The sequence below is a fragment of the Hirundo rustica genome, chromosome 5 (assembly GCF_015227805.2).
Source record: "Hirundo rustica isolate bHirRus1 chromosome 5, bHirRus1.pri.v3, whole genome shotgun sequence".
Classification (NCBI taxonomy): Eukaryota; Metazoa; Chordata; class Aves; order Passeriformes; family Hirundinidae; genus Hirundo; species Hirundo rustica.
This window is the reverse complement of record NC_053454.1, coordinates 20,056,762-20,080,769: the sequence shown is the minus strand read 5'-3', so window position 1 is coordinate 20,080,769 and position 24,008 is coordinate 20,056,762. Positions and strand designations below refer to the sequence as shown.

The 24,008-nt window shown below is 34.2% G+C and overlaps 1 protein-coding gene across 1 annotated transcript in view; it reads right to left on the bottom strand.

Moving 5' to 3' along the window:
* The window catches only part of PCDH7 (protocadherin 7), a 271,439-nt gene that overhangs the window by 4,625 nt on the left and 242,806 nt on the right, over positions 1-24,008 (bottom strand).

Here is a 24,008-nt window from a genome sequence, read left to right as displayed (position 1 = left end):
TCACAAAAGGTATTTTTAAAGGTCTTGGTAGGAATGTTGCAGTAAGTTCCTCAGTAATATTTTTTTCACATTGCATGTGCCCAGAGGCAACAAACAGATTTGTGCAGTTTTTCTCAACCTTAATAATTAAAAAAAAAAAAAAAGAAAAAAAGCTATTCATCCTCTTCCTGTGCCTATAAATCAATTCCAGAAGCATTTGGCATTAGGTACTGAATTAATTTTGATGCTGAAAGAGTCAAAGAAGCATTTAATTCCATACTGCCAATTTTCTAGAAATTATTAAAAATACCTTTCCTTGAATTTTTTTTGTAGAGAATACTCTGAATTTATATGGAAGTATCCTGAGACACTGCACCTTGAAAATACTTACAAACGTACTTAAAACCCTGCAAATGAGCAGATCTATTATTGACAAAGGGACTGGATATTCATGTAATGTAAACCTCTATTTGTATTTCTGAGGATTGGGCGCTTGAGTTGTTAGTCAGCAACGTGTTGCATAAGTTGTACAATCAGTAATTGCAGAAGCATACAAAACCTCTGTTATGGGTTATAAACAATATCAATAGTACAAACAAAGCCATTCTGTGTGTATATGTGCATGGTAGGGCATGGGATAAATCTGAGTGCTACCCAAAGAAAAACGTTTTATATGTGATTTGCTGTATTAGACGGTGTCCTGTTCCTCTTCACTATGTCTAAGTTTTCTGTACTTGGAAGAGCTTTCACTGAAAAACAGCTAAGCTCAGGGGCCTGCAGGATTGACTCCTATCTGTTTGCAATGCAGGTATATTTAATATTTCTATTTTGATACTTGCATACAACTGAATGTAAAAGCTACCTCAACTATTTTAAGGAATGGGTAAGATTCTTAAACCTAGTTTTTATTCAGTTAGAGTGTATTTTATGGTCTAAAGGAATAACTGAAACTGCCTACAAAGTAACAACATGATATTCAAACAAAGTTGACAAAGAACATAAATTAAAAAATAAAATTTTCAAGTGTGTTTGATATGACTTTCATATGATATGACCTATTTGATGAAATATGTGGGTTTGTTTTATAAAAAAGCAATTATTTTAGAAGGGAGCAAGGAACTTCAACATGGAAAACAGTCAGGTACTTCATATGGGCAGTGGCATCTTTCTACTTTCCCACTACAACATCCAAGTGCTTGTAAGCATTAATTTTTGCCTGTAATAACATGTGCTTTATAAAAACTCTTTCAAAGGCCTGCATTCTGTTACTTTTATTTTGCCTATTTTTCTTTGATTTTGGCTGATAGAGTACCTCCCCGAATGATGACAATTCCAACTGTGAATTTTTTATAAATTGAAAAAAAGACCACAGCTGAAGAAAAAAAAAAAAACAAAAACAAAAACAAAAATAACCCCAAAAACCAACCAACCAACCAAAACAAAACAAAACAAAAAAACCCCCACAACCAAAAATCTTTTGCTCTTCCAGAATAAACATTTTAATTTAAAAAATTTACAAGATACTTGCAGAGAAGGTGTTATTTCATTTCAACATCTGTGGATTTAATCCTGATAGAATTGCAAAAGCTCTTGAAAGTCAGATTTATCTTCATTTTGTACTGATTTTTTTCAGGCATTTAAACCTTAATTTAATAAATAAATTATTGCAGTATTTTAAAGAGTGTGTACACTATTTGCTACTGACAGGTGTCAACATTTTATAGAATCTACTGTATGTATTCTGAATACTGTCAAAAATTTCAATGAAATATCACTGACTTTAATAAGGAAACAACCCTGGTGTCTAGATAACTGAGTAACCCTGTAACTAAGATGTGTAAGGCTGGGAGGAAGGAATTGAGCGATTTTTTATTTTTAAAATCTTTTCCCCCAATTTATTCTTAAGGCTTTTGCCCTTACACACAATTCCTTTTTTTTCTTTTTTTCTTTTTTTCTTTTTTTTTTTTTTTTTCCCAGTGAAGGATGCAATACTGTGAAAACTTATCAGCCTATCAGTTTTCAGATGACTGTGTTCTGCAAACATACACAGAATATGGGGATGGTAACAGGAAACTCCTCTGTCAGCTAAATGAGCATTATTCTGACTCAGTCCCTAATAATAAGAAATAATTAACTGCTCAGCTGCCCTGATGTGCTTTGATTTTTAAGCAGAATTTTTCATATTTTTATAACAGGGCCAATTCCCTTAAATCTCCATTAATTATTTGAACCAGCACCTAATTTCCAAACAAACCCCACTGTCACCCTGGTTTTTCTGAGTTTTTTAAAGCCTTTTGATTGTTCATAAAATGGAGTCAGACTTTTAGCTACTGTACAATATTAGGAGCAGTTTCTGCTCTTTCTCATACATGTAATATAAACAAATCCTTTGTTTTTCATTCTCTGTCCTTTGTTTGCATATTTCTAACCTGAAAACAATTGTAACTGACAGTTGGTCTGGCCATTCGGCTGAGGGTTGAAAACTCCAGAAGCCAATACACAGCCAGACCCACAAATGTATAAAAAGAAATAAACAGGCAGAGGGGCTCTCGGCCTTGGCTCAGCCTTGAGCTTGCTCGGAGGAACTCTCTGCCCTGCAAAATCTCTCATCTCCGTGTGATTGCTTTGTGTATTCTGATCACACCCCGCCATTAAATGTTATGCTTGCTTCAAGTATCTTAATTATTACTCTGACATAATATTAGCTATTGCTGATCAAGGTAATATGTCTGATCTTTATTTAAAACTTAAGAATATATGTTTATTGAAAAGATTTTCTTTTGTTGTTTGAGTTTGGGGTGGTTTTTTTCAGATTGAAACAATTAGCATCTTATTATATCTGATGGACTTTGTTCAGCTGAAAAAAATTTTGAGTCAGCAGTACCCACAAAAGAGCTCAGAGAGACACTGGAAGAACAATACTAGCCCAAATAATACCCTGACAGACCTACTCAGGCCCATCTGAGCAATCAGACCCTCAAAAGTCCATCTGTCCAGGTCCAGAGGAGCACAGGGGTGTATAGTAGCAGATAGGAACTCAAAATAAGGATTCAGGAAATAAAATAATTTTTCTGTGTAATGCTGGGGATTGCTGTCTAGGTATGTAGAGCACATTATAAGACATGGGGAAAAGGAATTTGGGATAGGAAAGGACTTAGATGATGTTTAGGGGAGAGACCATCGGGAAGACAAGTGAGGAATTTAGGTGATGGTGGAGAAATAGAGATATAAGGAGACAAAAGGGCCAGTCACATGTAAATAGTTTGCTGTGTAATAAGTTTGTCTGGGTCTGTTCTGTGCCATATGAACACCATCTATCCTGTCCTCTTATTAAATTATTTTCTAACTCATTCCTGGGAATGGTATCTCTGTTATGAATGCATGTATAGTTATGGACATGTCCACTATCACTGGTTGTCTTTCATCCTGTCCAGCCAGAGAAGAGGACAGAATGAGGCCCCTGGTGTGTTCATGGAAGGGCTTTGAGTGTCTGTGGTCTGTGTGGACAACTCGGTATATATTTGTTGTATGTGTATGCTCTGTGTATGCGCCTGCTGGGAATATATCTTCATCTTTGCTACTGTTTGCACTTGGGGATATGAAACAGCAGCAACAGCCTCATCTCTCTCAGGCTGTCAAACTCAGTGCTCTATATTTTCCTCTAAGACACCTTCAGTTAAGATTTGGCACTTATAGTTCATACAGCCTTCTACTCCATTGCTTTCTTGCATCCGTTCTTAGAGCTTGAATCAGTACAGCACTTGAGTACAGATCTAACCTAGCATGGTTTGAAACCTGTTGCATTTTAATTCCTCTTCTGCTTAAAAGATTGACATACCTAAACTAGTTGGTTAAAGGAAAATGGGATGCCTTCTATAGACTGCACTTGATTAACAGTGATTTAACCTCTTATTTGGATAAACTGACATGCCACTTTAGCTGCAGAGTAAGTAACTGCATTTTTGCTAATTCACTGAAACACATCAACCCTCTTTTGCAGAGCAGGGACTCTATGCTCAGCATTTTAAATTACTTAGCTCATGAAGTTTTGAAAAACCTCTAAATTTAAAAATAAACTTACTCATGTCCTCTAGTATAATTTGCATTGAAACATATCTATCTCTAAGCAAAATGGTGTTTTAAGTGCTTCTCAGTTTAAAAGTTAAATACTCTAGTATTGACCCCACTGAGAGCTGAAAAGTCTAATGGAATATGACACAGGAAACAATTTGTCAGCAGAACTGGCAAATCATCAAGGAGCAGCACAACAGATTCCTACTGCAGTTACATAACTGGAAACCAAGTAAAATTTGTGCTTAAAATGCCCCTTATTAACAAATAAAAAAATCACATCATTAATTAGTGAGAGAGACATATGATATTTCTTGTTACACAGAAATCTGTAGATTTGGGATTGGGTTCTAAGAGTTTATATAGACTAGTCAAATTCAACCTTTTATCTACACAATAGGATCATCAGCAGATGTCATCAGAAGGTGTCCTCTTAGTTATTTTCAAGCATATCTTCTCATGGTGTCTCTAGATGAGAACTAGGTATTGTTTGACATAATCATTGTAAACCCATTCCCTAAAAAGTAGATATTTAGAAAAAAAATTTAGGTATACATGTAAACAGAGACTTCAAAAATGAATACTTTTAAAACAGATTTCACTTGCCAGACTTCAGCCTGGGAAAAAAAAAAATTGGAAAACATTAATTTGAAGGGCCTTAAAATCTGTTTTGTCATTGTATCTGATAGAAGCTTCTACCACAAAATTTTAAATCTTACCTGATAAAAGATTTTTTTTTAAACTTTAGTAACTACTCATCCAATAAATCTTTGAACATTTGCAGATAATTTCTGAGGCAATTATATGTTTTATGTTTTCCATAAAACTTTGTACAAAAGGATGTAAGTGACCGGAGATATTTACATGTATGCTAATATTTCTGCTGTTTGTAGCTGACTGTTCCCTTAGGGCTAGAAGGGTTGCTTATTATCAAAAAAGGAAGGTACCTACTACTGCAGGTTAGGCAGGGGAAAGATGATGTTCTATCTCCAGTTTAAAGCCAAAGAAAGTAACTTAAATATTCCAACCAAACAGGCTTCCACTATTTTCTCTCCTCCTATTCCTAATCTAAAGAGGTTAATATATTTCATCAGGGACATAAGCAGTATTATGAACTCAGTAGTCAACAAGTACACCTGGGGATTAGAACTAGATGATTTTTAAGGTCCCTTCCAACCCTATCAATTCTATAACTCTACATGTTACAAGTTATATGCTTTTATTTTACACACATACTGCAGGAATATAGTAAAGAATGCTCACTCTGGCCCCACTCTACACATTTTTTAACAACCCTTCTTGTACAATATATTTTATAGACCCACATCTAGTCATGGTTCTGGCACAGACACTGGAGAAAAATGTAAAGAGCTTTTCACTTTTTTATTTTTGTAAACTACACACAAAGCTGATGGTAACAACAGATTTGGGATGTACTTAACCTGGCAAAAGTTCTGTTCCACTTGTCCCTGGAGATGGAAAGACTTCCAAATCAATAGTGGCACTATATCTAGATACAATAATTTGACCATTTTCAGAAAACATTTCTAGCTGTAGACCTTCTCCTTGCAGGAGTACAAAACCACAGTAGCCATATAGTACTACAGTGCAACAGTACTTCTGTAAACCATACAGCTTGGTCCACAGGATCTAAGGAGTAATTGGCAGATGAGTTCTAGATAGTATCTATGACAAATCAATGACTACACACAGATTTTGCTTTCCACATTGACAGGCCCATAATATCGCTGCATGGTTCCATTCATTGAGGACCTATAAAAAGTGCATGTGGAGTAGTTCCAGCTACTGTGAGAAAAGAAAGAATAGAAACAGCTATATAGTAAAGGAAGAGACTGTGGTTTAGATGAGCCCTGTTTTTTCTGCATTCTATACACAAATACATTACATTCAGAAGATCGTCCAAAATGCAACTGAAACAACACTATATGATTAAAGTGGAGTATATTTACATGGTTTTTATATTAAAAGCCATGACTGTTTTATGAGCTGTGTGATCAGGGACATAATAGAGCTCTTAAAGCATAACAAGTATTGACTACATGATCAGGGAACAATAATGCAGAAAAAAAGCTGAAAGAGTGCATATTGTAGAAAATCACTGTTTAAGGGGGAAAAAAGAAAGCTAGTCTACAGGAATACAGCTACAATGGTACTGCTGTTGAAATCCTTGCCTCCTAATTGCAGTAATTCAGGAACTGGACCCCAGTTTGTGCTGTGGCATATTCTGACATGCCAAGACACTATAAAAATACTTAAACATGTTTGAAAGCATCAGCAATTTCTTTCTCTGTACCTTAGGCCAAGTACAGTTAAACAGCAATTGAACATATCTCAAGAAGCGTTTAGTGCCCCAAGGCTTGGACTGCTGTCATTCTGAATGTGGCATTATCGTGTACTGCAGAGATAGTGAATGCCATCTCTGAAACAGTCTTACTGAATAAAGTCAAACACAAATCCACTGCTTGAGATATGCCAACTACACTGAAGTAATGAATATATTAATGGCTTTTGGGCTAGAATAATTTCATGTATATCATGCCTAATTCTAAAATTCCTTTCAGTGCTTAAGAAAATACTTGAGAGTACAGAGAGGGTTTATGTATATTGATAGAATGATTAATATTGTGAGACAAGGTATGGCAGAATGATACAAAATAATAAATTCTGAAATTTTGATTTTTTTTTTTTAATGCAAAGGAAAGAAATATAAAAATAAAGAATGAAGAATATAGAATGAAAGTGAGAATTTTCAATACTTTACTTGAAAATGGTGGAAAATAATAGCTCCTCTTAAATAATTCTTAAATCCAGCAAGACTCACTGCTGTGATGTGTCCAAAGTCCTAATACTCAGCAGTTTCAAGAGACCAGAGTGACACATTAAATGAAACACAAGCTGCTAGATAGTCCTTTACAATGAAAACTAATAAAATTAAAGCAAACAAAGAAAGCAATATCATAGGAAAATAGAAACAGTTAAATGATTCTTTTACCTTTGAAAAAAGTTCATTATAGATGAATGAAAGTGAATTAGAGAGAAGAGAAGAGAAGAGAAGAGAAGAGAAGAGAAGAGAAGAGAAGAGAAGAGAAGAGAAGAGAAGAGAAGAGAAGAGAAGAGAAGAGAAGAGAAGAGAAGAGAAAGCAGATATGATACAAAAAGAACACTGTTAATGTACCTAAAAGGCAAGAAAAACAAAAAAGAACAAGAGTAGAAACAATCTATTTTGCATGCCCATAGTGAAAAATACCAGACGTGATGTCTTGATTGCAACAATGACAAATCAGATTAGGAGAAAAAAAAAAAAAAAAAAAAAATCTTTGAGGATGAATGATGTAGTAACGGAAAGTTACAGAATCTGGAATAAGTTTTAATAAGTTTTACAAATATCTAGAAAAAAATTTCCCATGATAACATAAATGTAGCTAATCATACCTTGGAAAAAAAAGGATGCTCTAAATTCTAAATGACTTCTAAAGTTTCCCTTCAGCTCTACAATTCTGTTGATGTGATTGCCAACTCTCATGTATTTTGGCCTCAATCCAATTCCTAACTGTTTCTGGGTTGAGTCTCTTGACTTATTCAATAATAAATCAACCTCAGATTGTGGGCCTCAATTCAACCAAAAATCCATTTTGGAATCCTCCTTAAAATTTTACGGAATTAAAAGAATAAGCAAACCCCAGAAGCAGTTGGACCACTTAATTCAGGTGTTAATCAAAAGAATACAGAAACATAAAACCCATAATGATAAAAACACCCTACCCACTCTCAAGTTCCAATAAGATAATTTAGCATTTATACAACCTTGTTTCCTGAGGAATAAAAAATCCATCCTATTTTAGAATTAGTTTCTTCATAAAGTTAAAGAATTAATATAGCTCCTAACAGTAGTGGTGCAAAACATATCACACCTCTGAAGTCCATGGAACCTGAAACTGGTGTAAGAATCAAAATTTCCCAAGTGCTTATATCTTATATAATATCTTTGTTTTGAGTCCCTTGAATATTATCTGTCTCTTTATTAGGGAGGAGCAGTCAAAGAAGATAATGAATGTATGAAGTTTTGATTGGGTGTTTTAATGCTTATTAAACATACTACACCAGTCTAGCAGTCTAGTAGTATAGCAACTTACAATGACTTACACAGGAAACCAAAGAAATATCACCCAAGCAATAATATTTCTGACTGAGATTCCACATAATCATAGTTATTTCCATCATAGTTATCTCCAGCAGGTTAAAGTATAATACTCTTTAACGGTTTCCCTAATTATGCAACAACATGAAAAATATAAAAAATCTTGCCTAAATTAGTGATTATGCCAGTTCAATAATATTGCATCTATGTCCTTCAAGGAATCACCAGTATTTCACAACTAACCTAAAGACAGTCTGTATTAAAAATACATCTATGGGTTTTGGGGTTTTCACACTAAAAAACCCCCATATTTGTAGTCTTATGGGCCAAAATCATATTGATTGATGGTTGTCAGTGGAGGACAATAATATAAATTGTTACAACATTATAGTTAAGTGAAATCAAATTCAACAGGCCTAATTCTAGACAAAAGCTAGTTTGATTACATTATAAAATAGGAAAGGCCAGTAGAAACACAAAGTTTTCTCTTTGAAAAATCATACTTATCCTGTAGTTCAGACTGTATTATTTCATTTTCTTTCACAAAAGCAATTGCATATATATGATGAGAACTAAGTATCAGCTTATGGGATACTGGTGGTGAGTACCATACTAAATACACCATGCTGAACCTAAATTCCCCAGATTTTAATTTTCTAGATTTAAATGTAATTGCTGCAAGGCTTCTTGTAATCCTGTTAAATCCTTTGATAGCCTGATTTACTTCTATCACTGAAATGGCAACATATCCTTCAGAAAAGCAGGACTTACTGTGGCTTCCTGAAGTAGCATAGACATTAAGACGTAGGAAACATTTAAGCTGTCTAATTGTTCTGCCAATCTAATGCTAAGGTATTAATCTGTCACTGTGTCAAATTACATACCTTTATTTTTTTCAGTAAAATGTGTCAGTGCTTAACAAACCCTGAGCTGAAACAATTTATGGAGCAATTAGAATGTCAGCTCTTCTACAGATGACTTAAGAAAATCTGAATCGAGGCTCAAAAGACACCATAACTTCCTTGATACTCTACCAGAGTGATGGGACTGCAGGAGCTCTAAGGGAATCAGGTAGCTAGCAGTCATTATTAGCTCACCTCAGCTATTTCTCCCTTTTATTTTAATTCCTGTTGATAAGGATTTAATAATGTATTTTCATATCAGGAATGGACACCAGGTAGGAAAACAAGGGCTCTTGCCACAGAACATAAACACATCATGACTTCCTCTCATCTCCCTTCAATTTATGCCCATCTCATTCAACAGACAACTTATTTTTGGAGGTATTCCAAATAATGTTTTCTAAGGGATACTAATGAATGCAGCATTGCTTCCATTTAGAAACTAAAAACACGGACCCAAATGATGTCCTGTGTAATTTGGTCTCATGAATATCTCACAAATATCTTCAAAGATATACAGAACTGATAATGGGAGTTTAATACATAGAAAAAGTCAGTGACATGGAGTTTCAAACTCTTTTGTGAGAGTGATATTTGTTGAAGCAGTATAAAAGTACATTATATATGGTTAAGGTTTAGCTTCAAATGGTTACTGATTAGAAAGATAAACTCCCACTAAGCACATGGCCAGTTAATTGTCACAAGTAATGGCAGGAATAAAATCAATAAACATGAACTACTTGGGCTTGCCAACAAGAACTCATACTAAAGTTAGAGGCTTTTGTTTGGAGGCTTCCGACTGAAGGCTTCTATACTTAAGATTTGGCTTTAAGGAAAAATACTGATTTGTTTCTTTCATACCTTCGAGTGAGTTACTTTTTCTTACAGAATTATCCTGACATGTGAAATAGTAATTTGAGCCGATTCTGTTGCTAGTACCACTGCATTCATGAAAATGAAATATTTTATATTGTTCGATTTTGTGTAGCAAAACATTGCTGGATTCTAGATTGTATTTTATACCTGCATGTAAGAATAAAATATTGTACAGTAATCTATATTAAATAGTAGTAGTCCTTTCATAAAAAGAGAATTACTTGGGTTTCCAGAGGTTTTCTGTGTGACTCATGTAAAGTATATTTTGTAACAAATCAGAGACTCTCAAAGGTTAAACTTTTAAGTGTAAAATGAGCTGAAGCTCTGTTAATTTATATTATTTTCAGATGGGACAAAGAACAGAGTTATCTATGCTCTACATGCAAATGATCACCTAAAGAATACAGAGATCAGCATGAAGCAGAAACAAATAATTTGTGACTACTTGTCTTTTTAGCAACTGTCAAGAGAAAGCAATATTGTAAGAAGAAATATAGCAGTCATGTGAAGAGTTCATTTAACCTTTTGTGTCACATGAGGATAACTTTATCCTAAACAATGGAAAAAATATACACTTACCTGTTTATGTCATACATGTTTCTTTCATAAATGCACATATAAATTTGTAATTTTACTTAATAATATTAGAAGATCTGGGATAGAGAACCAAATTTAATTCAATGCAGTGCATTGAAAAGTACAAAGAATGCATTTTCATGTCTTTAAGAGAAATAAAAACCATTAATGTATTAATTAACATTTTTCCTGTCTGTGTAAGTAAACTTCAGAAGAAATGGGCTAAATTTTACAAAATATATTGCTCATCCTTGTTAGTTATGAAGAATAACAGAAATATAAAATCATACAACTCAGCCATAAATGATAATACTTCCACTTGTCACTGGGAAAGAAAATGATTTACTGATTAGCTAGTTACAGAGTTTTGTCTTTTATTCCTTGTCAGTGGCATGAGCTTCTTTTTTACAGGAATTATTTTGAGGTTTTCCTAAGAGGAAATAAAATTTACCCTGGAATTTTAGAATATTAGGATAATAGAATATTCTTAGTTGGAAGGAATCCACAGGGATCATTGAAGTCCGATTCCTGGCCCTGCACAGGACAACTTCAAGAACCACACTATGTGCCGAGAATATTATATAAACATTTCTTGAATTCTGGCAGGTTTAGGACCATGACCACTTCCCTGGGGAGTCTGTTTCAGTGCTCAACCACTCTTTGGGTGAAGAATGTTTTCTAATATCCAACCTAAGACTCCCGTGACAGAATTTCAGGCCTCTCCCTCAGGTCCTGTCACTGTTCATCACAGAAAAGAGATCAGTGCCTGCACCTTCATTTCTCCTCATGAGGAAGTTTTAGAGGTTTCCCTTCAGTCTCCTCCAGGCTGAGCAGACCAAGTGACCTCAGTGGCTCATTGTATGGTGTCTTCATCATCTAGCGTAGATCTCTAGACCCTTCCCCATCTTCATAGCCCTCTTTTGGATGGTGTCTAGTAGCTTTCTATCTTATACTGTGGCACTCAAAACTTCACCCAGCACTGGAGGTGAGGCTGCGCCAGCTCAGAGCAGAGTGAGAAAATACCCTTCCCTTGCCCGGCTGGCCAGGCTGTTCCTGATGCACAACTTTTCATTGACCATGACATCCAGGTCTCTTTCCATGTCACTGCTTTCCAGTATCTCATTCCCCAGACTGTCCATACAGGGTTGCCCCATCCCAGGTACAGAATCCAGCACTTTCTGTTTCTGAACTTCATGCGGTTGGTGATTGCTCAGCCCTCTGATTTGTTGGGGTCTCTCTGCAGGGCCTCCCTGCCTTTGAGGGAGTCAACAGCTCCGCCCTTTGCACCATCTGCAAACTTGCTCAGTCCTTTCCAGACCTGTGTCCAAATCATTTATGAAGATTTTGAAGAGCTCAGGGCTGAGGATGGAACAGGGATATGGAACCCCTACAAGTGACAGGTCACCACTCTGATGTCACGCCATTCACTGTAACTCTTTGTGCCTGACCTGTGAGCCACCTGCTCACCCATCACACCATGATGTGTTTACCCAGCTGTGTACTGGACTGTTGTCCAGAAGGTTCCTGTGAGAGAAAGCATGGCAAGCTTTACTGAAATTCAGAAAGATTACATCAACTAGCTTCCCTTGATCAACTAGGTGGGTAATATTTTTATAAAAGGAAATTAAGTTTTACAAGCAGGACTTTGCCCTCATGAAGCTTTGCTGGCTGTGACTGATGATTGCATTATCCTACAGGTGTTTTTAATACCTCACACAATTAATTCCCCTAAATTTATAATTCTGTTTTAAGTACTGAAGCTTTCTTATTGAGATTTTGCAGGGAAGAGGGAGTTTTGGGACTTTGGTTTTTTTGTCATTGTTGATGTTGCTTTTATAGTACGTGGAAAAGTTTTTACACCTCAAAAAAATGGAAGACAAATAAAGACAATGAATCTCTCAGGGTGATTTATGTCCTGCTCAAAGGGATTTTTCCATTATTTTTTTATTGATTTTTCAGCTGTGTCTGCAGATTACAGTGAATTAATTGCAAACATCAGCTCAGAATTTTTCCATATTTATGACAGATTCATCTGGGTTACAGTCCATTAGTAATTAAGTATTAAACACAGCACTAATTCCTCTTGAGCGCATATAGCCTAAAGAACGTAATCCTACACATAAATCATAGGGATGTTATATGAAAAGAGGTTAGAGTATCAGTGCTTATCTCAGTATGGAATGAAACAGTATAATGATATTTTTTTTCCTAACAATAGGAAGTATAGAACTAGTTTGAATGAAACAAAATAGAGGACAATCAAGTGTTACTTGCAAAGTCTAAGCTTGTTGGAAACAGTAGTGTCAATCCTTCTTGTGAGAGGTAGAATCTAAGAGAGACTGCAGTGTGTATTATAGCTATTTGACCATAATTATTCTACAGTGTTTCATTCATTCAACAGTTATAAGTGGTAAAGAAGTATAGCTTTTACTTTACAAATAGAGTAGATTGATGAATGTAAAAGGCACGACACGACTTGAACAGGGCATAATAATATCTAAGCATATTAGTCAGGAGCTATCTCTCATTCCAGTGATAAAGATACTGGGCTTTAGTTGACAAAGTAATAGTGTCTTCAAATTTCCTAAGTAATTTAGTTGAGTTGAGCATGCTCTGCAACAGATTTCTTGAGATATTCCTCCAAATTTTGTGAAGTATTTCCCAGCCCCGAAGTAAAAACTGACTAATTTTTGTCAGAAGTAACTTCAGTCTAAGTACTTTTTAAGTGAATCAATTCTATTTTTGGTTTAAGAATGTTTAATATTGCAATTAACCTCCTCTTATGTTGTGCAGAACAATACTAAAATTAGTCAGTTTACTTCTGTTTAACATGGTTGCCAAAGCATTAACCATACCCATAAAACTGGAAATCTCAGGAAATATTCCATTGCTCCTCTGCTTGTGACATCTCCAGATTTTTTAAGATTTGCAGTATATATACTTTGGGCTGCTGCTTCAGAATAAACATCTATTTTTCCAGAATAAATGAGATATTTTCCAGCTTGTTCCATTCATTTGAATATCAAGAAGTTTTGTAAATTATTATTTTATACTTTCACTCAGACTTCAGTAAAAATGATGATGTTAGGCTTGCTTCACTGGCAATGCATGACTAAATTCTTGACAATGGGTAGAAAAAAGCCCCTAATTATGTTGGTTAGGAGAGCACGAAATTTAGCCAAGCAAAACATAATAACTGTGAGGTGACATTATCCTCTTTTTAAGAGTATATATATACAACAGAAAAATAAATTTAAATATTAGTGTTTTAAATGTATTGACTGGAGGTGAGGAAAATAAAAAATAATCCTCTTGATTATTCCCAGTTTAAATCCACAAAGTAATTTCTACTAATCTACCCAATATTAATTGAAGTTGTCATAATCAGTTAGCAGCTGCTGGACTGTTTTGAAAAGCCAAAGAAGAAACAAAACACCAGTGGTTAAAGGATCAAATATGGGAGCTGGACAAAACATAAAGAAGTGGAAGATGAAAAGAATACAAAATCTGAAGATTTCATCTTACTTGAAGGACAACTATTGTTAAAACCAATAAAGTAATGTTGCATTTTGGCAATATGTCAGAAAAAAAGTTTAATAAACTGTTAATTTACTTTTATTAAATGGTTATTTCCCACTGTTGCCCCCACAATGTATCATAGCTAGGCCATATGGTGCATACTTTGTACAAACATTTTCCTTTCAGGCCATTCTAAATATGGTTTCCTGACAGAAAAAATGTTTAGTAGGAAATTGTTCTCTCTGCAGTGTTTTTGTCTCTCACTCCTTTGTGAGATCATAATAGAGGTGCCAGTTGGGATTGTGGTTCTTGTGAATGTAAAGCATTGTGCACTGAAGTATAGCTAATTTATTCATGTAATAGATTCCATATTGGCTGGTACAGTTGTTTTCTACTATGAAGCTGCAACTTCAGGCAAAGAAAAGTGCACCAAAATTTCATTCACCTGAGCCACGTTTATGGTCAGATGAGGGAATTATTCCAGAATTATTCAAAGGATATGACATGCTCCTGCCAGAGCTGAATGAAGTCCTACCAGTAACTGCAAATCACACTTGGGTATTTCATGGACCTTGTACAGGAATGAGCAGCAGTTAGGCCTGATAAGCTTATTTAATGCCCTTTTGTAAACAAAGCATTTCTGATAGTGATCTATTAAATTGGGTCTAGACTAAGCACAGCAGATAGACCCACAGTCCACAGTGGTGGACACCAGTGGTTAGTTAATTAAACCTACACTTCAGGATAATTAACTTAAATGGATGCATAAAGCATTTGCTGTATTTATATATATATATATATATAATTTTAAATCAGAGATGAGTGGCTAGCTAGCTAAATTTGAAAATTATCTGTTTATTTTCAAGTGATACAGATAGAAATCAAATGGAAAAACTAATGTGTTTTCAAAATATTTTGACAAAAAATACATTTCATCATTAAAATTAACTTTGACTTTATTCTGCTCTTTCTGTGAAGGTATTTTGAGACTCCTATTTTTTATTAGACTATTTACGTATACTCTCAAATTTCTTTCCAGCCAGGTGTGTGAAAACAAGCTATATATGTAACAGTGCAATAAGCAACTGAAAAAACTTAAGTGCATGCTTTACCCTACCAGACATGTGAACTGCAATTACATATATCTTGAGTATTGTTATAATTATTTGGTTCTGCTGCAAAAGTATTTTGTGGAGTTTTCTCTGTTTCTATTTACTGATGCTTTTAGTCTACTGAAAGTAGAGGAGATACAGAAAGAGGTCAAAATTGACAGAAGAACTGAATTAGGGCTTCTCATACCAATGAAATTATGAAAACCAGCACTGTTCTTACAACAACAATAATGAATATAAATAGATAAAGCTCTGAACAGCTACTGGAAGAAAGAGAATAAGGCATCCATTTCAAGAAAAAAATCTTTTCCTGCCATCACAGATAGCTTTGTGAACTGGATAAATTAGGATGCCCTTTAAATAATTTTCATGCTTCAAAAAATGTCTGTGAGAGACAGATCTTCCTTATTTTCCTTTAAGGAAGCAGACTTAATAGGTTGAATTTTACTTGTATTTTCTACACTTATATTTCTCATGTCAATCATTCTTGGACAAAATCTGTTAGCTCATCTTTGACAAACTTTAATACTTAATATAAATGCCTTTTTCCTTCCCTGGATTTATTGTCTCAAGCACACATATCCTTATATCTCTACAGATAACATTAGCAGAGTGCAAGTACCATCTAAATAATTGTCACTAGATACAAAAAATTTGTCCAACTTTTTTTTTGCTGTTTAAAATTATGTCCATAAGTAAATGTGTAAATCTGCACCAAAGTAATTTAGTAGAATAGCTTTTTCTGTCCGATTTTCTTCCATATAAAATGTTGGACACTATATTTAAGGAAAGATCAAAAAAGGATGTTTCTTTGCTTTTTTGACTGATAGCATCTTCCAAGCCCACAAGATTAAAAGTCATTGAATAGGTGCCATATAATTTAATTTCAAGAGATTAGAACATTTTTTCTGTCACTAAGTGATTCTGTGGACCTAATATATTTTATACCACATCTGTTTGTAAATCAGTAGAGAAATATCTTGCCTCTCATTGAAACTATTTGAATAGAATTATTTATTTTTCTGGAATAACAAAATAGCAGTTTGTCATTATATTTATTAATGTCAACATGCTATAAGATAACAATTCTGGATAATTTACAATAATTTTTTTCAAACGGATATCTTAATCTGAATTAAGATTTCAGACAGATTTCAAATTTTAAGAGGTAGAACTGATGGAAAAGGAAGAAAGTGCAAACCTGGAATAAATTTTCCTTGCTAAACAAAGTATCATTTAATTTTTCTTTTGTTAGATTTATTCATTATACTTCAGTCCATAAAAATTTGTCTAGCTGCAGGCATCTCTTTTTCTGCAAAGCAAAACTTAAATGGATTTCTACAATAATCTATATTTTGAAAACTCTCTTAGGAAATTTAAAATTGTTTTAGATATCTCAGCTATGCAAATTTGCCAAAGGAATTATAAACATCTATGAGAATTTATCTCTGATTCAGTTTTACCTAATCCGTCTTTCATATAATACATACCTAAGGCATAGCTTCCACAAGATGCATTACATCACTAGTAATTGGATTTAGAAGTCTGGTCAATCCAATTTCATTTAAACTTCTAAAAAGCATAAATATTTTGTTTATTCAGAGACTAACTCCATATTGCTCTGTTATCCTTTGAATCAATTATTTCTGTCATCAACAAGAAGTGCAAACTCAAAATAAAGAACTAAAGCTGGTATGATACAGTTCTGTTCAAAGGATAGGAACTGAAAATTTCAGTGGAACAGAAAGACAAGATAAGGTCTCTCGAGATTATATGTTTTGCATCTTTATTACAAAGCAGATGAAGATTTATGCAACTTTAAACCCTTTTCTAAGACACTGACATCATCAGCATATCCAAAGGATAGATAATTTTTCTCCAAAAAGATAACAGGTATCTTAAAGATGGCACAAAAAATTTTTACTATATTTCACTGCATCTCATCTATTAAGTTTACATGGACAGAGATAACAAAACACCGTGATAGAAAATACAATTTAAAGATGCGTTTGTAGTCTGTCATATAATTACTGTGTAATGTATTTTTCAGCTCAAAAGTGTAAAGCTGCCAAGCAGAGCTGCCCAGCAGCAGCATGTGTGTTTTTTTGACTGAAGAGTTTTAGGTTAAATGGAACTCCTTTGAGGAAAAGGAAAGATTGCTTGATTCTCAAGAGTAACTAAATTTGTTTAACTGAGAGAATTTTCTATGGCTCAGAGGGGAATCTGTGCCCCTGCCTCTAAATTTATAGGTGACAGAATGAGACTTCAAGGAGATTGTAGAGTTTATTCCACATAGGAATCTACTGAAGGTTGCTTGACTACATAATGTGGGAGGAAAGGATATTAAAGAGAAGTGGCAAAAGATGGAAAAGTGGAAAAGTGTCTAGGACCTAAGATCTTTGTTTTCACTATTAAGAACAACAACAAAAAATTATTAGCTTATTACATAGTGTTCAAATAAAATAAAGGTATAGAGAATATAGAGAATAAGAATCAACTAAAAAGGTTATCAAACAAAAATATAAACAAAGAAATCTTATGAAATCAAAAAGTATGAATTTGTAAAAAGGTAGCACAAAAAAATGAAACTGAAGCTATTTATGGAGCCATACCAGCTTTGCTTTACATAGGGGATACATATGTAAAAGTTCAGTAGCCGAGACCCATGGTGTGATGAAAAAAGATAAATTCTGGTCTTACTAAAAAATCTTTTGCTTTAAAATGGTAGTGATTCATTTGTCAATACTAGCATAGGATTCAAAAGGATTAGTGTTGTAGAAACTTGATCTAATCCTTAGTCACAAAGCAATGTTGCACAGAGCTCACCATATAATTTTTAGGAAAAATTAGTTTGGAAGACAGATGTCTGCTATGATATACAATTACTATTTTACAAATAATACATTTCATACCATGAAACACACCAGTGGCAAGTTATATATGCCTACATGGGGGTGGAACCCAACAGACAGGCTCTCAAAGAGCATGGTATAATATGAGATGACAGATGGAAAAGGACAAAATTAAATTTTACACAATGGGAAAACTTTTCAGTACTTAAGACTACTTTTCACCAATTTTCTTTGCCTGTTACGAAACTGAAATACAAACTGTGTACGACGTATGCTATTCTACTTTGAACATTTTTCTGGACTTCTAGGATATTTTCAAGTATTATTTGTATTGGGGGTTAGTATTTGTTGGGATTTTTTTAAAAGACAGCAAAAGAAGGCTAAGAAGAACATGGAAGAGTCATTTCTGTTTATAAAGTATGCATACCTTAAAAAAAAAAAAAAAATAGTGAAGGAAAGGAAAAAAAGAAGAAATCATTAGATTTGAAAGGAACTCAACCCAAACAGAACATAAGCAATTATAATGAAATTTATATAGTGTTTTGGATAGGTATTCCAGTCAGTAAACCTGACTTAGTCTGAATAATATGATTAACCACTTCATGCTTAATATTCTGCTGTTCATCAAATAAAATTAAAAGCATGTTAGTTCTAGGTAGTTCTGCAAGTCTAGCTTAAACATAGAAGTATTATCAATAGCTATAATTCCTCTTATCTCAAAAAATCTATCAGGTAACCATGACTTGCACTGCAGTTCTGTCCTAATCTGTTTCTAATTATAAGGTTCTTCTCTGCAGGAAGCAATTCTAAAAGAACTGAAACAATTTATTTTAAAGGCTAGAAACATCAGAAGAATTCTGTGTCATACATCTTGAAATGCAGAATATCTTATCACCTCACAGCTTGCAACAGGCACATACACAACCCTTTTCTAGGCTCTGAAAAACACCTTTTTAAAAAATCTTCTGAAAATAATTTCTCACTATTATTAACTCCACAATTTTATGTTAAAAATTAAAATAGTCTTTTATTGATCAAATGAAAAAAAATTAAAAATATCATTCTCTAATATCTGCCTAAGAGACATGTTTTGAATTTCCTGTATTTTAAATAGTGATAAATAAACAATGTTGCAAGTAAAAGTAAAAAGAATGACACTTTTTTTTTTTTTTTTTTCATATGCATAAAATAACATGTGGAAATGTTAAGATCTGGAGAAAAGTGTCAAACAAAACAGACATTTTCAGACTTACTTATTTTTCTATAAAAAGTTATAGTATGTCACTTTGGAAACTATTTCACTTGTTCTGAAATTACATGTCTTCTGAGCTCAGTTAGGCACAACAAAGTTAAAGAGACCCTTTTATTTCCATAAAGATGTGTCAGCATATTTCAGGAAACAAAAACATTCATGACAGTTTACGTTATTACATTTCTGTATTATACCCTCTGCAAATGACCTTCAGTAGAGATCATCTGCAAGATTTTGATGCTATTGTCCCAGATTCAAAACAAATTGAAATGGTGTATAGAAAATATTCTGATTTACAATGGTCAGCAAGAGTTACTTAGAAGAAAGCTGCACCAACAAAATGTGGTGTCTTAGCTTAATCTAGGTACAGAGCTCAGGTACAGAGACCTGAATTGCATTTTTTAGTCTATTTCTTATTTATGCATCTGATATTTCAAGTCATTATGCCCATGTTCAGAACTGAGTGTTCATAAACAGTTTCACTTCCTCTCCAGTAATGTCATGTGAGCATTCTCTTCTCATTGAATATGGGAGAGATAAGGAACATACTCTGTTTCTTGTTGAATGACAAGCTCTCAGCTAGAGGAGGAGGTATGGACCTGTGGTCAGATTTCAGAAAGCATTTCTGTCCCTGGTTGAATGTTTAAAAGGCCACAGAGGGAAAGTTACTTTGCTTCCCTCTCTTGCAATGGCTCCTAATAGAAGCTATGCAGCACAGAATGATGATGGCTCCCAAGAAACGTTCTAGAGGTGAATCCACTTAAACGAAATATAGCACCTGCAACTTCCAAAAGCCTTCTTCTCTGATTTTGACCTATGTGCTGGGTTCATGTGTTAAGGGAGCCTTTAGAACTCAACTGCTCTTTTTGGCTTGATATCTGGATGTCACCAGAACATAGATTTCCAGATGAAATTGTTTTATAACTGAATCTTAGCTTAGATTCACAGGTAACTTTGTGGTTTGAAACACAGAATAAGTTAGATGCAAGAGATTAACTTCGTGAAACTGCTTCTTAGGCACATCTACCTATGTCCCACTGCTAGAGCCAAAAATAGATGATCTTGAACTCTCCCATTTGCCTTAACAAACCAGTCAAAAACGTTGTGTCTCGCACCAAAACTGTCAAAACTGCTAAGGTTTTTAATTTGAAAATGGCAAAGTCTAGAGCTGCTCTGTGACACAAATCATAATGATGTTAATTAAACTCTAAAGCAAATACTAAATTTTGAACTGCAATAATTACCAACATTTTCTCTAGGGCTCAATATCAAGTACTTATTTCAATTAATTAACTGGTATGATGCCTTCAATAACTTTTCAAAAAAAGAGGTGGTTAAAATTCAGCTGAATTTATTAATAAGATCTTTGCCCTGCAAAAAGCCTGAAACTTAGCTTATTATCACCTTGTTCTCAAGAGATTAATAGCATGAAGTCCATAGCTATAATCTCTCCTTGCAAAACATTCAATATTCTGCAATAAAGTCTATTAAAGTAAATATGAGATGACAACTGATTAGAGATCTGTCAGCTTGAGCAGGAAGATTTGACACTTTGTTTCTAGCTGAATTTCAAGTCCCTTATTTCAATAATTGCACAAATGAAACTTGCATATTTTTCCATGATGTGAAAGCTATGAGCAAATAAGGGCTGTCATTAATTTGTTAACATGATCCAAAAGTTACACATGAACAAAAACATTTGATTGGCCAACTTTTTATTTTGTGAACCAATACCGTGCTGCTTGCTAGATACTTAGAAAGGCTCTGGGGGATCTGCATCTGTCATGATGGCTCATGAAAAACAATCGTTCCCCTGTTCCAGTCATCATCTATTTTCTTCCGCTCATCACTAGATTCCCAACAATAGTCAACATCTCACTCACCAGTGTGTTTGAGTACGAGTTGCAGAAGCATTAGAAAACATATGACTAAACTGATATTCATTTAATGTTTCCCATCAATCTGCTAGACAAATTACATCAAGAGTTTCATGACTTTAACTCTTCAAATTTTGTCAGAGAATTTAGTGCTATCAGTCAGGATGTACATTTAAATCTCTATAAGATCACTAATTCAATTACTTGCAGGCATTGTAATGGCAGTATTTATTTGATACAAATAAACCCAATAAGCAAATATTTGCAAAAATACTTAGACTCAGTTTCTCTGTCCAGAAGGTGCCATTATGGTCTTCCAGATAGTTTCTCAAATGCATGAATTGAAGCTTTTCACCCTCCCAGAAGCAAGATAAAAAGTATGTCTTCTAGAAGATAATACAGTATAGACTCCAAGAACTGTTGAGTTTATTAAATCTCTCCGGTGAACTGTTATAATTACTCTTTCTCTTCCTCCTTGGAGGAGCTTGTCTTGTCTATGTGTACCAGAAACATACAAAACTGGAAAAAACCTGTCTTATCTTATAGATATACCTATTGCAGTATCTTTCCACTTTCCTCTTTACTTTCTTACTTAATCAAGAAGCTCATCTCTCATAAAAAAATTATCATTCCTGAGAAAGAATCAGTTGTAATGTATTTCCCTAGGTTAATAGAAAGATCTAATCTGGAATGTAATTTTGAGATCTCAGTGCAGTTTTCCAGGCCTTAAAAAGTATTTGTTAGCAGACAAAGACTACATTGTTGGCTGCTGTTTTATTTCCAAAAGAACTAAAGAACTTTAGAACACTCTTTTTCACCTTAAAACCAAAGCTTTCCTCCCATTTGGGAAGACACAGCATCTCAACGGTCTATTTTATCGTACACCCTTCTCGGAATATTTTTTCAACTTTTATTTGCACAAATTATTTTTTTCTGGTTTTCTTACTCCTTTGTTGTTTATGAGTTACACCATGCTACCACAGAAGCTTATGCAATAGACAATAGACTTTAACAACTCTTAAATCTCTACCATTGTTCTCCACTACCAAGTGAAAAAAAGAGGAAAAAAAAAAATAAAAGGAAAGATACTGGTGCTTTCGTCATTGATTGGTGTGAAAGCCTTATTACACTGTTACTATACTCATAGTATAATGGATTTACTATAGAGGTTCATTTATGAAAAGCATGGCATCTGGATACTATAATATACCAAAAAATTGATGGATATCTACCTCATTTTAAAAAAAAAAATAGAAATCTATTTTTCTTTTAAATTCAAATTTCCTTTAGAATTTCCTGTTTAAATAAAACACTAGTTTTTACCTGTGGACATTAACATAGATTTGATTACTTTCAATTTCACTGAGTAGAACATAATGTGCTGCTTAGAGCAAATAAATACAAAATGCAGTTTTCCAGCAAATAACAAAATTGGACAGCGAGGCAAAAGTCATTAAAAGCTTTCAATTCATAACTAGCAATTAAGAACTTGTTTTCTCATTTAAATAAATAAATGTTCTCTAGACAGTGTACTGAACATTGTAGTCTCGCATCCATTTTTATCATTTTCTAGAGAAAACCACATCTCTGCCACAAACACATTTCTGCTGCATTATAGCACATGAAGTAATCTGCATTTTAGTCATGATGTTTAGCATTAGATTGTATAAACATAAAAAAAACTTTTTCAAACAACATTGCAATCAGATTCTCTAAAACTATGTGGGGTAGTATCATTTGACAGATACGAAATCTAAGAACAGGATTCTCTATTCCCGTGCTAAATAAAATCACAAACAAACATGCTTCAAAACCACATTTTAAATGTCTCTCTCTGGCCCCTCTACTAACAAATATACACACTTCCTATAACCTATTTCTGCACTTGTTTCTAACTTTTCTCTTTGCTGGCTTATTTTTCGCTTGAGTTGGCACCAGTCAATCAGGACTTTTGTCTTTCAGCTGCTCGAGCGGCAGTGACCAGGGCAGCCACAACAGACACAGTTCTGGCAGCTCCTAATGTGTGCCCCTGCCTTTTATTCAGATGCTATTTACACAGTGTTTACATGTAGACCACGTAGCTTTTATAAAGCTCAGAGCTCAGATTTTAAATGGAAAGCTTATTAGGCACAGGAGTCTCTCAAATTAAATCATAGTAAGTAGCTACTTAAAATGCTTTGGAAGATAGAATCCAGAGTAATACATTTTTATACACAAATAATGCTAGTTTAAAGAAAAAGAGAGAAATGGAATAGGAAATGTAATCAGTGAGATGGACTGGACACAGGAGTTTTATTGCTACACCATTTGTCTACTGTAGAAAAAACCCAAATTGTTCTTGTCTTAATTTCGTCATGTATAGGTAATTGTGAGCATACAGAACAAGTAAAACATGAAAGCAATTTCCTTAGCTAAATCTCCAAGAAACATATATTGAAAGAGTACCATACAGTTCTACTGTTATTTTAATTTCTGTCCCAAAAATTACAACTAATTTGATCTCTTAAAAGCCAAGCAGTTTCCTTTCTGTTCCAAAGAGCGAGAGGGAGGGAGGGCGGCGAGGGAGAGGGCGGGCGGGCGGGGAGGCGGGCGGTCGGGCGGCGGGGGGGCGTGGGTGCTGGAGGGCGTGGTCTTATTTTCTTTTCTGTCTTGCTTTCTTTCTTTCTTTCTTTCTTTCGTTATTTCTGCTTTCTTGCTTCTTCTTTCTTTATGGGCTTTCTTTCTTTCTTTCTTCTTTTATTTTTTTTCAAAACAGAATGCAGAATGTAGAATTTCAAATCTACATTTAATCTCAGACATGAAATTATTTCAGGCTGTGTGAATTTTACTATAG